We start from the raw sequence: 13,661 nt of genomic DNA, 5'->3' as shown, positions 1-13,661 counted from the left end.
TATTTGCGCGGGTCCTTTCTTGTAAGATATGTGACTCTGACGCCATCTAGTGGTTTATCTAACCATTGCTTAAAATTTCCATCCCGACTAGCGCTAAGTAAAGTAACAGATAGCACGTGACAGCACTGTTTACATTCTTTCAGCAGTCAGCCGGACTACTTACTGCTTTACATCGGACTGCTCCACTGCTTTTACTTATCATTTAAAGATGACGGTACGACCGCATTTAATCTAAATTGTATCGGGTATTATTAAATATGAGAAGGAATTTAAATTAATTTATTTTTTAATTATAAAAATTCATAAATAAAAATGCTTTGAAATAAATTACAAGATTTAGATTTAAATTTTTTTTTTTTTTTTTTTTAATTTTAAAAAATGCATGAATGAATATGGTTTGGGATATGTTATGAGAAGGACACTCCTACATTTTAGTTTTGTTCAGTGCACCTCACAGAAATGCTAGATTAAAGGAATGTTTCTATAAGAAGTGATAGTTGCTTGGTAATGAATCACAGTGCTTCCAAAACCTTGGGACCCAGATAACAGAAATATGTTCAAAGAATGTTTTGCTAATGTATGTTTCTGATTGCTCCCTGAACATTGAAAATATAAATTTTCCAGAACATTATACAAAACCTTTACAAAACATTAGCCAAAATCCTGATAACGCCATGTATGACGACACATAAATACGATAAATAAATTTGAAAAAAAAATTGAAAAAAACAAATAATAATTAACTTCTGCAGATTTCATTTCAAATGAAGGCAGCAACTGTAACCATAAAAGTAAAGCTAAATGCAAATAACATTTTGCAATTAGCATTTACAATGATGCAAATAACATATTTGCAAGTAGCATAATTGAAAAACAAAAAAAAAAAAAAATAAGAGACACGTAGTAATGAAAAACTGACAAAATAAACATAAAGGTAAAAAGATTAGATAAAAAGTTAAATTGTTGCACACATGATTGGTGAGGAGTTCCTCGTCTTGTTCAGCAGTACATCTGTCCTGTACAGTCTTCAGTCCTGACTGACGAAGGAGTGTGATGTGGTTTGTTCTGAAGTGTTTAATTGTGTTTCTAGCTAAATCAGAGTTTGAAATGCACCTTTGCCCCGTGGCCACGCTCTCTACTGTGGAATTAATTTAATGTATTCTCAACCGCTAACAAATCTACCAGTAGGTGTCAATAAGGAAGCCAATTAATCAACAAATCTCCACAATGGTCAAATTGATTTTCAGTCAGCCCTGATCTACAAGTTGGATATTATTCATTTATATTGATAGGACATTATATAGATATATTATTAATTATATTATTATTTTATTTATTATTATTATTATTATTATTATTATTATTATTATTGAGTCTTTTATCTCACAATGCTCAAATTTCTTAGAATTCACAAGAATTGAGAAGAAAGAAAAAGCGTCAGTATCGTTAGATATAAACTCAAAATTGCAATTCAAGTAGAATTGTGAGATCATAATTCTGTCATAATTACCTTTTTATTTTATTTTTTATCTAATGGCAGAAACAAATTTACGTAGAATAAAAAGCACCCAAGTGAAAATTCATGACTTCTTGGGCTCTGATTGAATTGGATAAATGGCCTTTCTCTTTTTTTCAGAGCCGGTGGTTTCTATAACACCCTTGATTAGTGTTAAACCGGGGCTAAATAATCTTTGCAAAAGACTTTGGCTGCTTTTGTTGGCCTGTGAATGCAGCCCTCAGTGGTTTGTGAGGTCAAGCTGCTTATAAACCTTGGATCCACATGGCTGTATTCATTCTGCCCAGTTTACCCTTTTAATTCCCAGAGAACCTAGATATTACACTCTATTCATTTAGAATATGTAGCCTACATGATTGAAAGGACAGTAAAAAAAAGAAAAAAAAAAAAAGAAAAAAGAAATTCTGTATGTGTGCCATCCTTAGCATGTTTAATATTAAATGCAGTGTGTCAAACAGAAATGCAAAATTATGGTTGTTTTTTGTTTGTTTTATTTATTTTTAAACAGGTTCCCATTTAATACCATGGAAAGGCAGTATTGATATGACAGGCTAATGAAACAAACAGACATAGTTCTGTTTGGTGCCATTAGTATGAAATGTTAATTCACCTTGTCTGTTTTGTAAATCCATCTTATTGATATCATTGAGAATGATTTTAGAAATGAATTGTGTTTATGTATTTATTTATTTAACACCTTGTAATTTTTAATTAAATAAAATAACTTGATATTTTTGCTGAAACACTTTTCTCAGGTGGTGCATAAAGACTTCTCCAATCATTTAGTCTGCTTAAAGCCCGCCCCTTTCATACAATCAACTTAAAATTCACATTCAGACAGCTACGACAGCTGTGCCGCTGCTTCCCCACCAACCGTGCTGACTAGAGGTAAGATGGGAAATGACTTGCTGATAATGCAGCTTAATACTTTGGTGTGTGATATTTTGTTCTTGTCATATACATTAAATGTAAATATTTCCAAACACTCCAACAGTGCAGTTTTCTATGAGACAGGTGAACATGTGACTGTCATAATATCTAAAAAAAAAAAAAAAATGCGACTCTTTATTAAACTAAAAAATAAAAAAAACCACTACTACGACAACACAAAAAAAAATTATTTGTTTAGTATATCATAATATATAATACCATTTAAAAAGCAAATTAATTTAATATGGCTTATCCAGTCATATTTAATATTCCATTAATGTTTCAAGTCTTTTGTTTTTAATGTTGTGCTAGATAATATTTGCTTATTTTAGTTTTGTTTAAGAATAATATTTTCAATAATAATAATAATAATAATAATAATAATAACAATAATAATAATTTATTTTCAATAAATAATTAAATCACTGCATTATCAAACATAAGCACTGTTAAATGTATAAACATTATTTTGGTTGATTTTCCAGAAAAAAAAAATGTAAATAACAAATATTTAATAATACACAGTTTTGCTCATACCTCCCAACCCTTGCTAAAAGCCATGTCTAATTAACCCAAAATATTTAATTGAACTGAAATGAAAATATTTAATTTTATTTCATATAAAAAAATGAGGCATATTCCATTTCTCTGGAAATCTGCAGTTTTCTGCTTAGTTCTGTGGCCACAGATTCATGTGGGCCTGCATGTCTCTATATGTTTTTCCTACAACAATCGTCCGCACAACAACATACTCCCATTCCAGGTTTCTCTCTCCCTATTTATTTCTCCACCAACCCCCCTCAGTCTCTCTCCCCTCTCCTCCAGCAGCTCAATGGGCAATGACAGCTATTACGGGCCTCATTAGTGTGTTACAGTGGCAGAGAGGTTCAGCGGAGGGGGCCAGAGCCAACGTCAGCTCCCCAGCTGTCAGGTCCCAAGACATGAAAATAAAGCTCACCTCTTATCCCATCACACCACTTCATCAGAGCTCCAAACAGTGGGCCAGGCTTCCTCCTGGCTAATGAGAATGTGCAGGAAAGATGATTTCATATATATTGGACCCAGAGCAGAAAAAAAAAAAAACCTTGCTGAAGCCACCACAGAGCAACAGAACATCATCTGGAAATACAGTGGACAAAGCTGCCTGACAAATTTAAAACTCATTCCTAAGTCTATTATTTATATCTTGCTCTCACCTTGCCTAATGCACTTATTTATTTGTCTTTAAACTTCAACATTTATACAATGTTTCTCAATGTTATGTCCAATAAACTTGGTTTGAATTGTTTGAATCCTTGACATTTTGGAACAGGTGTATGCAGCACAAACATTTCATTGAATGAGGGATAATCCATTCTTACCTCACTAACTGTACAGCTGTTACAGCCTAATGAAACCACACTGTACGCATCACACTTAATTGCCTTAAAACAATTCACAATCGGACACAAAAAAAAAATAAGAATAAAGGAAAGGAGATATTGTAAAACAGAAGAATGTTCTGGGTTCAATACAAGTGACAATCGGAGAGAAAAAAAAAATAAGAATAAAGGAAAGGAAATATCTTATATAAATCTATGAAATGTTAATTCATAAATAAATATATATAACTGAAACACACACACACATATTTGTCACCGACAAGTTAAATGCTTCAAAATGAAGTTGGCTACAGAATGTAATATAACAAACATATCATACAGTATAATATATATATAAATATATAATACATATGCCTTGTAATGGGCCTTATAAGGCATAGTATGAACTGCAAGAACAGTAATAATACATTATACTCCTTAGTTATTAATTGTTACACCTTTAGTAAGTATAATGCACTTAAACATGTAAAGCAAACCTTCAAATATTACAATGCATTTTAACAATTACATATGAAAGATATAATGTATTACAACTTACATTATGAATACATTTAAAATGCACTATACTGGACATAAAGGCTTTAATTGAAGTGTTCCAAAAAGGACTCTTCTGATATTGGTTGGAAAAACAAATAGCCCCACCTCAAACCCACACAATTGGTTTAGATGTCTGCTGTGTCAGGCAGGTAATGACGATCGAAAAAAATAAAAAAATTAATTGTTTTGAAAGCGCCACACTGTTTACACTTTTTGGTATCTCAATCTGCATATGGTTTTCTTATACTTGTCTCTGCTTATTCAAGCTAGAATAGGAGAAAGTAATGAAATAATTACCCACAGTGCCTTTAAAAACTACTAATCTATGGATTATAGAACTGGCATGAGCTCTTGAGTCAAGGCTGAGGAGACAAGGAACGACTTCATCATGACAGAGAGAATTCCCCCTCACCGCCACCCTCCCGCTTCCATCTGCCGACGCTTCTGTTTGAAAGTATGACGGATGGGGCTCGTAAATGTGTTTCAGTTATAAGCGCATCTCTCTGTTGGACTTTATTTCAGAACTTCATCCGGTAGAGTCACAGCACGGCTTTAAGAAGAATGTGACTATTTCCTCTCTGGAAAAAACACCAGAGCCATCCATCAGGAGGGAACTTTTCCACAAGACAACGATTCACTAGTTGTACTTTCTTGTTTCTTGTCCTTTCTTGATCCTTCTCCCTTCCCTTTTTTTAACGTCAAACTTAACATACGTTAAACGCATTTGCTGTGACAGGTCTTTGGCATGATGAGAGGTTGTAGGAGCATGTGAAGTGTCTGCGGATGTGTGTGTGTGTGTGTGTGTGTCAGTGTGTATTTAGAGTCCTTTCATCAGGGAGGGTGAGAGCTGTTGATATAACTCAAAGCCATGGCCAGGCACGAGTATCTGCTAACTGTATTAAGCGGAGCTTCCAAAGGACCCATCCCCCTCCATTCGCTAGCTTCAGGGCTCAGCCAATCCCTGTGAGCCATCAATCTGAATTTAGCCACCAGGGTCTGCCATGGAGCGCAACAAGCTGTCTCAGGTTCCCCGCGATTCCCTGCTGGAACCCATGCAGAAACTCCAGTAGGAAATAAACATCCGCCCATGCCGCAAAGTTTCAGCAGATGTGAGGTATTCAGTCAGGTTTCCCAGAATAACATGATAGGCCTCAGTCTCCTGCTTGTAAATCATGGCCATGTCAGCATGGACCAAGATGCCAGAGGGGCTGAATGCAAACTTAGTTAAGCCAAACATGCACCTACTCTCACAGCCTGGAAGTGCCTTTAGACAAGACTTGAAATTTATGCCGTTGGCAGAGACAAGGATAAGAAGCTGCCTTACCTTCACTTTCCAAGCCATCACCAAACCAGTAATAAAGTGCATTTGGACAGAAGTATGGACGTTTTAGCTCACCATCAGTTAGCGTCTAAATAACATTACCATGATGTAGGGCTGTCAAATGATTAATCACGATTAATCACATCCAAAATAAAAGTTTTGTTTACATAATATATGTGTGTATACTGTGTATATTTTATGTATGTAATAAAAATACACACAACATGCATGTATATATTAAGACGAATATGTTATGTTTATATATTAAATATTTTTATTATAAAATAAAATATAAGAATATAATATATATAAATGTATATACATGGTAAATATTTTCTAAATATATAATTTATGTGTGTGGTGTATTTATATACCATAAAAATATACCCTGTACACATACATATATTATGTAAACAAAACTTTTATTTTGGATTGATTATAATCATGCATCATTTGACAGCCTACCTTAAACATGATGTCTTAACAAACAAAAGTTCAGTGTGTTGTTGTACACACAACAAAAATCAAAACATCACAAATCCTTTCATCAATTAAAAAACTCAAAAATCAAAAATTTTTTCATTTAAACAAGCAAAATCTTAAATCATGGAAAGTTTTTTTCAGTTAAAAGTTTTGTTCAAGTCAACCTTAAATCATGGTTCTTGACATACTCATACATTAACTGCAAACCATTACTTTTGTCATGCTATCTTCAAATGAGCTAAGCTTTGTGAGACGTATATCTGTGTAGTTACTGATTGGTTGTCCATATGAAAACATTCACATTCAGTTTGTTGTAATTAAACTTATGATGTGTGTGTGTGTGTGTATATATATATATATATATAAATACATATACAAAACCAGTTGTGCATGCGTCCTCAATAAAACTATAAAATAAATATATATATTGTTTAGTAGTTTTGTTTAGTGCATATCCAACACCAGTTGTGCATGCGTCCTCAATAAAACTATAAAATAAAATACAAAGCAATTCATTAAAAACCAAGATTTGAGTGGAATGGGAAGAATGATTGTTAAATTCCTTATGATTCCAATCACTGGAAGTAATTTTTAAAGGTCAAGCCAAGAAGAAATATTACCTAATCAACCCAGGTTCATTGAAAAAAAAAATATATGTTAAAAAACATGTCAACATTTCTGAAAAATCATATTATGTTGCTTCCTTTCACTACACTTTCAAAGGGAAACATTGCTAAAAGCACGCTCAGTTTTATCCAGAACAGATAAATGTGAGTCTGGCAATGGTTTATTACATTTTTTGAAAAATGAAATCTCCGGTGAGTGGTGTTAAAATGTTAATACTCCTTGCGTTTAAAAATAACTTACCAACTACACTAAAACTTACTCTTAACCTAACCAATAGTGTTAAATGCAAATGTGAGATAAAAGCTCATTTGCGGAAGCAGCCATGCTATTATAGCTTGATTCTACAAGTCTTTGAGCTCTCGCAACTTGTGTTTTGCGGGATAGGTGTGTTGGAGCTAAATTCTTAAAGGAAAGTGGCCCTCCTTGAGTAGAATCAGACACCCCTGTCCTAAGGTTAGCAAAACTACACAGCTTTACAGTGAACCTAGGTTTGTCCACCAGGGGGAAGCATTTCACCACTCTGTGCTCTGATGTCTGTTGCGTGTAGAATTCACCTTGGAATTCATTGTGAACAGTGTGGACAGACTGTTAACAAAGTACAGAGATCCATCAATCCTTCCTGTCAAATAGCTCAGCTTTGTTTCATGAATGAAAGACGTTATTTAAACAGGCACATGTGTTACGATGTTTGCTGCTTTGATATCGATTTGAGGACTGACTTGTTTCTTGCACATCTGACATGAGCTGAATTAGTTTTGCAAAAGGCAAGGTTTTGTTTATGTCCCAACAGTTTGGTTGAGTTGGCTTCCTGTTTGAGATGCAAGCCTCTGCTGTGTTCATTCAATGTGAAGGTTTATTCTGAATCCCTGTAGCAGGCTACTAGCTGGCCTCAAGCAAATCAATAAATTCAATCAAAAGATCTCCATTGAGGAAGGTGGATGAGCGAGAAAGTTGAGGAAGGGGGCACTTTTTTTTTTTCCTATTATTCACCTGCTGGCAATAACAATCTAAAAAATTATCTGCTATATATGTTCGGAATCCTTAAGAAGATCAGTCATGATTTATCAGTTTGACTCAGGATAGGGGGATGGTGTATTTACTTATGACATCCAACTAGGCTCCAAAAACAAACTCTTTGTCAGATGGCATGTGCAAGTGGCAGGACATCTCTAAAGACTGAATGCGCTTCACTAATATTCCATAATTTTTGAACTTCTTAAGTTAATTCAGTTGTGATGGGTAGTAATTGATTACATGTAATCTGGATTATGAATTCATATTACAATAATTAGATTATATTTCACTTTAAAATTTACTTCAAACACATTTGTATTGATTACATGATTACACATTATTCACAAACTAGCAATAAAGCATTCATAATTTATTGATTCTCCCTAACTCTTCTTCTTCTTATTATTATTATTTTTATTTTATTTTTTTATTTCCCTTCACATTCATTCAAAGCAGTCTTCCAGTTTTGTGGGCATTCACACAAAGCTTAGTCATTATTCAGGTGGCATTAATTACTCAGAAAATTGAGAGGCCACTGGATTTACAAAAAAAAAAAAAAAAAAAAAAATTAAGAAGTGTTTTCTCAACATATCAACATTGCATCAACTACCGATGAGCACATAATTTAACTAGTTAGGTCAAAAGTAATCAAAAAGTAGTTTGTTAATATTACCTAAAAGGTTGCTAACTACAATTTATTTGTAATGTAATTTGGAATCAGTAACGGACTACTATTTGTAATTAATCTACTCAGCACTGCATTTAGGAGGTGTAATTTCTAAATTAATTTGACATTGGAAATTATTATTATTATTATTATTATTACTATTTTTACCTTTTAATCTTTTACTGATAAAGTGAGTCTTGCAATGAGACTGTGGCTCAACCATCCTTACTTTAGGAGTATTTTATAAGGTGGTGGTTTCATATGAATGCATATGATGTGATTTGTATGAAAACAGGATTGTTGGAATAAATAAATAAATAAATAAGCATGAAGTTTCATCCCAAGTCTCAGCCATTAAGCTTTGTATGAAAATGTAATAAGCATGTTGGCAATTTGCCAAAACCTAAAATAGTTACAAACCCACAAAAAAAAATTTGCCAAAACCTAAAATAGTTACAAATTGCCATGAAAAATGTGTTGGTCTTGGAATTTATCCTAGGTAAACTTACTGGTAAACTAGTAAGAATCTCATTTTATTTACCCATCAAAGCCAATTGTATTTGTATTATTTTGCTGAGAAGAAAAAAAAATGACCCAGATTTGCTTGCAACATGGCAAAGCTTGTCCTCAAATATTGTAGATGGACTTCCAGTATAGCCAAGCTGGTGTTTAGCTGGACACTCAGCTGATCTCCTAAAATGGTTTAAGTTTTTCGTCTTCTTCTTCAGATCCTTCATTTCCTTGTCACAGCAGACAAGCTGAAGTGTGTTTGACAGTGATGTGATAGCATCAGTCCAGTCAGGCTGAAATGCAATTAACAGTTGCTGAAGAATCACAGTAAAAAGCATGGCTTCTTTCAGTAAGGTTTGTGAAGAAGATTTTTGTGCGTGATGCAAATTATACAATACTGTCGTAAAGTTTAATAATGATGAGCCATTCCACAATCTTCAATCAAAAGCACCCTAATTCAATTTTGTTAGAAGTCCCAACCCTCAAGCTGGAGTTTGCACTCTTTTTTTCTTTGTACTGTAGTTTTCTGTCTGCTCTGGACGTCAGCCCACAGTGATGCAACAGCTGGAGCATGTACAAGTCAATCAACAGGCAAACATGGGGGAGAGATCAGTGTTGTGGGTTTGGCGAGACTAATTGTGAACTAAAATAAAGTCACTCATACCTTTCAAATCGTAATGCACTTTTTTAAAGAAGAGTCCAGGTCTATGATGCCAAGTGGACGACGACAAGCATTTGTTTGTGTCAGAGGGTTGTATTTGTTCATATAAAATGAACCTATTTATCAAAATGTGTGAAAAAAAAAAAAAAAAAAAAAAACAGGGGCCCAGAGGCAGGTTTTTAATCGGATTCAAAATCGAGACTGCAGGTAGTAAGATAAAAATGTGCTTCTAAAATTATCTAAATAAACTGTTTTAAACATTATTTTTAAAGTAATAATAATAATAGTATGACTGATTTAATATCAGTCTACAGATTATACCTGTTATGGGTTGCTGTAGAATCAAAGTGTCCAAGACAAAGTTCTTAAATCAGAATTTGAATAGAGAATGCTAGAGAACACAGGAGCAAATGAAACAACCACTAAACTTCAAACAAACACAATACAGGACAAAGAACCAGAGGAGAACTCAAGGCTTAAATAAAAGAGCGTACCAAAGTGCCAAATTTTGAGCATAATATAATTTAAATATGAGCAAATATAATAGTGATGCTTGTCTTAGGAGTGTGTAATTTTATGTGGCTCCACAAAATAATCGCACATTAAGTACATTAAGTTTATTCATTTTAGTGAAAAGTATAGATTTATGTTGTATTAAAATACAATCAATATTATAAGTACCATTAAATACTATATTAAAGACTAGCAGAAATGTTCTACTTTTTTGGTAAAGCTGACATGAGTGACATTTGAATGATGTAAACAGGGACAAAACTTTCATCCAGCATTACCAAGTTGTGTCACTGTCTATAAAACAGGCCTACATCATGCCACTTGCACTGTACTTACAATGACAACGTCAGAATCTTGATTAAAGTAAATTTGACTATCCTGAAATCAAGTTGACAGTCAATTCATCACAGAAGGCTTATCAAAGCTCAGTGTGATCTGATAGCGGGGCCCGGGCACTGCTTTCAATCATGTGTCAATTTAAGACATCTGTCATCTTCTTCCAACCTTGTTATGGCACCATATGCAGTATCTTTCAAAGAACATGAGAACAGATTATAGACCATTTAGGGGCATTTTGATCTCATGCTATAGATCATGATTACTATCTATGACAAACTCTTCTTATTGAATAATCTCATCTGCAAAAATGTTTATTATAAATGTTTATTATTTAGAATATTATGATCTTTCTTGTTGACTAAAGAAGTCTTGCTATCATCCTGTCATGATGTAATCAATCTCGCGTCATTCCAAACCTCGTGTGGAGCACAAAATAAGGCATTTTAAAGAATGTTTCAATTGGTTTTGAACCCAAAATAGACCCCAACTGACTGTCATTGTATGGAAACAAAACGCTAGGACATATTTAAAAAATATATATTCTGTGTTCGCAGCAGACAGTTCATTTTTGAGTGAAATTTCAATTTGTTGAGTGTGTTTCAATTTGTTGTTTTGTAAAAATTTCAGCAGTGAGGGAGTCATTTTCTTGTTTTCCCAGAAAGTCTAAAAATGGCCACTTGCATGCATTTGTGACCAAACATATTGCTCTTTTAAATGGAGCAGGACTCTTTTGAAGGGCATAGGTGGTATTTTATCATTTCATTTCATTTTGTATATTTGAGAGCTATAATTACTTACAGAGGCATGGAAGCCTCCGTTTAAAATTACATGTCTCTTCTACTGTAGAGTGTAGTGTTTCCCCAATGTATATTTTTACCCACTCTATTTTAATTTTCTGTTATTTTTTTATTTTTATTTTTTTCATTTTGAATTCTTTTCTTTAATCATTATGTTCTGCTCAGTGTTTTCTTAGACATGCCAAAAGGGACTTAAAGTGGAGTCTTTATTTGACCTGCCATGGATTGGCTTAGTTTCAAGATTAAGGCACAGAAACTGTTATTGAGAACAATTATTAGCCATAACTAATTAGCCAATTATTAGCCACATAACTACATTTGAGACATAAACATGGTTTAAACACTGTATGCATATGGTCATTCTTTGTTTAATGAAGATGGGAAGTCTGCATAAGAGCAACCAAACTGCCTGTTTGTCTACCAAAGAAAATATAACAAGGTCATCCGTCCACTGCACCACCCTTTCTAATTCTAATTTTGAGTCCGATTTCCAACCAGAACACCATCCAACCTCATCACATCACATTGTGTGACCAAGGGAGGTGCTTACTGAGTTCCCGTAATTTAGAGGGGAAAAAGTATTAACTGCACACATGCAAGTACACATGCTTCCCTAAATCACACATGTACACATATCCCTGGGCTTCTTCATTTACTGACAATTACACGCCCCGCTGGATGTCCTTATATTAAAAGCTTCCTTTGTTGGGTGCCGCCCACTAAATAGCTTGCATGTGTCACCGTTTTCTTAGGTTTATGAAGCACAGCTGTTAGGGAAATGGAGGGATGAATGGGAGCCATCATTGCATTAACCTGCCCCTTAACCCTGCCATACGCTGATAGGCCCTACAAGGGTGTAGTGACAGAGACAGTTTTGTTTCGGCACAGTTATCCCATCATTAACACCAGTATCATGCCTGCAATGCTCAAATAAAAGATGGATGCATTGAATTACATGGCATATACATATTGATTTTCTAGATAATGCACAGTAATATTATATTTATAAGTGATGAAGCATATTCTTTTTCTTCTTCTTCTTCTTCTTCTTCTTCTTCTTCTTCTTCTTCTTATTATTATTATTATTATCATTAGATAACTGTAGAGGTGACTACACATAAGACATTTTTGTTTTCTATAAAAATATATCACATATATGATGATTTATATGCTGCCTATAGAAATGAATGAAATGGTTTGCACTATTTATTTCTCATCATTTTCAATGTGACTAATTGCAAATAAATGAAAATAATGAAAATAAATCATGAAAATAAATGGCACAATACTACTCACACACACACACACACACACACACACTCACACACACACACACACACGTATATATGTATAATTTATTAATTTATTTAATTTATTTAATTGTTCTTATGCAATGTGCTATTACTAATATTTTTAATACACTATTTTTTATTTTATTTTAATAGCAGGTCATATGATATTTTAAAGTGTCCTAATATTGTATTGGAGTCCCCTACAACAGGTTTAAATGCATCTCAGGTCAGAAAACATTGTAATTTTCTCAGAATATACATTTAATATTAGAATCATTTTTCAAAACAATACGTTCAAAGCAGTTCTGAGCTTAAGGTCTGTAAACCCCTCCCTTCCATAGGCTTACTCTGCTCTGATTGGTCAGCTGGCCAAGTCTGTTGTGACTGGTCTTTCTGTATACAATGCATGTCGGAAACAAAACTCCCATTACCATAATATTTTTTTTTAATTTTTTAATTTTTTTTTTGCTCCGGAGGGTTACTTGTAAAAAAAAAAGATGCCATAAGGTTACAAAAATGGCATCGATATTACCTTATCAATTCGAGCCAGAGTCCGCGGATGATACTGATGCAGTCGCTCAATTGAAAACTCCATTGCAAGCACGACTTGATCAGGATGTTTCTCAGTGGTAAGTTTAAACTTTGTATGTGGTACTTTACGTGATGTGACAGCAGTTTTATTGCATTCATTATTATTATTTATTTATTTGAGGTGCAGGTGTGGGAACTGTGTTAGAACGCCCAGTGAGGCTGAAAACAGGTCTTATTGAGCTGATATAAACACACTAACTAGCGGAAGTGTTTGTGGGAAGGTCAGAGTGTTCATATTTCGCGAGCAGGCAGGGATTATGCAAATGTGTTACCTTGTGACGTATATAGGTAACAGGCAGAAGATTCAAAAATACAACGACTCGTTAAGGTGGTTCAGAGTCGACTCTTTCTTTTGAGAGACAATATCTTTATTTATCATACACTTTTTTGATTAACAACTTTGCAGACTGTTTACATTGAAGGATAGCTATGTTACAAACTGCAATATACAGTATATGTCTATGTCTATGTCTATGCAGTT

This window comes from Cyprinus carpio, chromosome A24 (assembly GCF_018340385.1).
Source record: "Cyprinus carpio isolate SPL01 chromosome A24, ASM1834038v1, whole genome shotgun sequence".
NCBI classification, from domain to species: Eukaryota; Metazoa; Chordata; class Actinopteri; order Cypriniformes; family Cyprinidae; genus Cyprinus; species Cyprinus carpio.
This window is presented reverse-complemented; position numbering follows the sequence as displayed.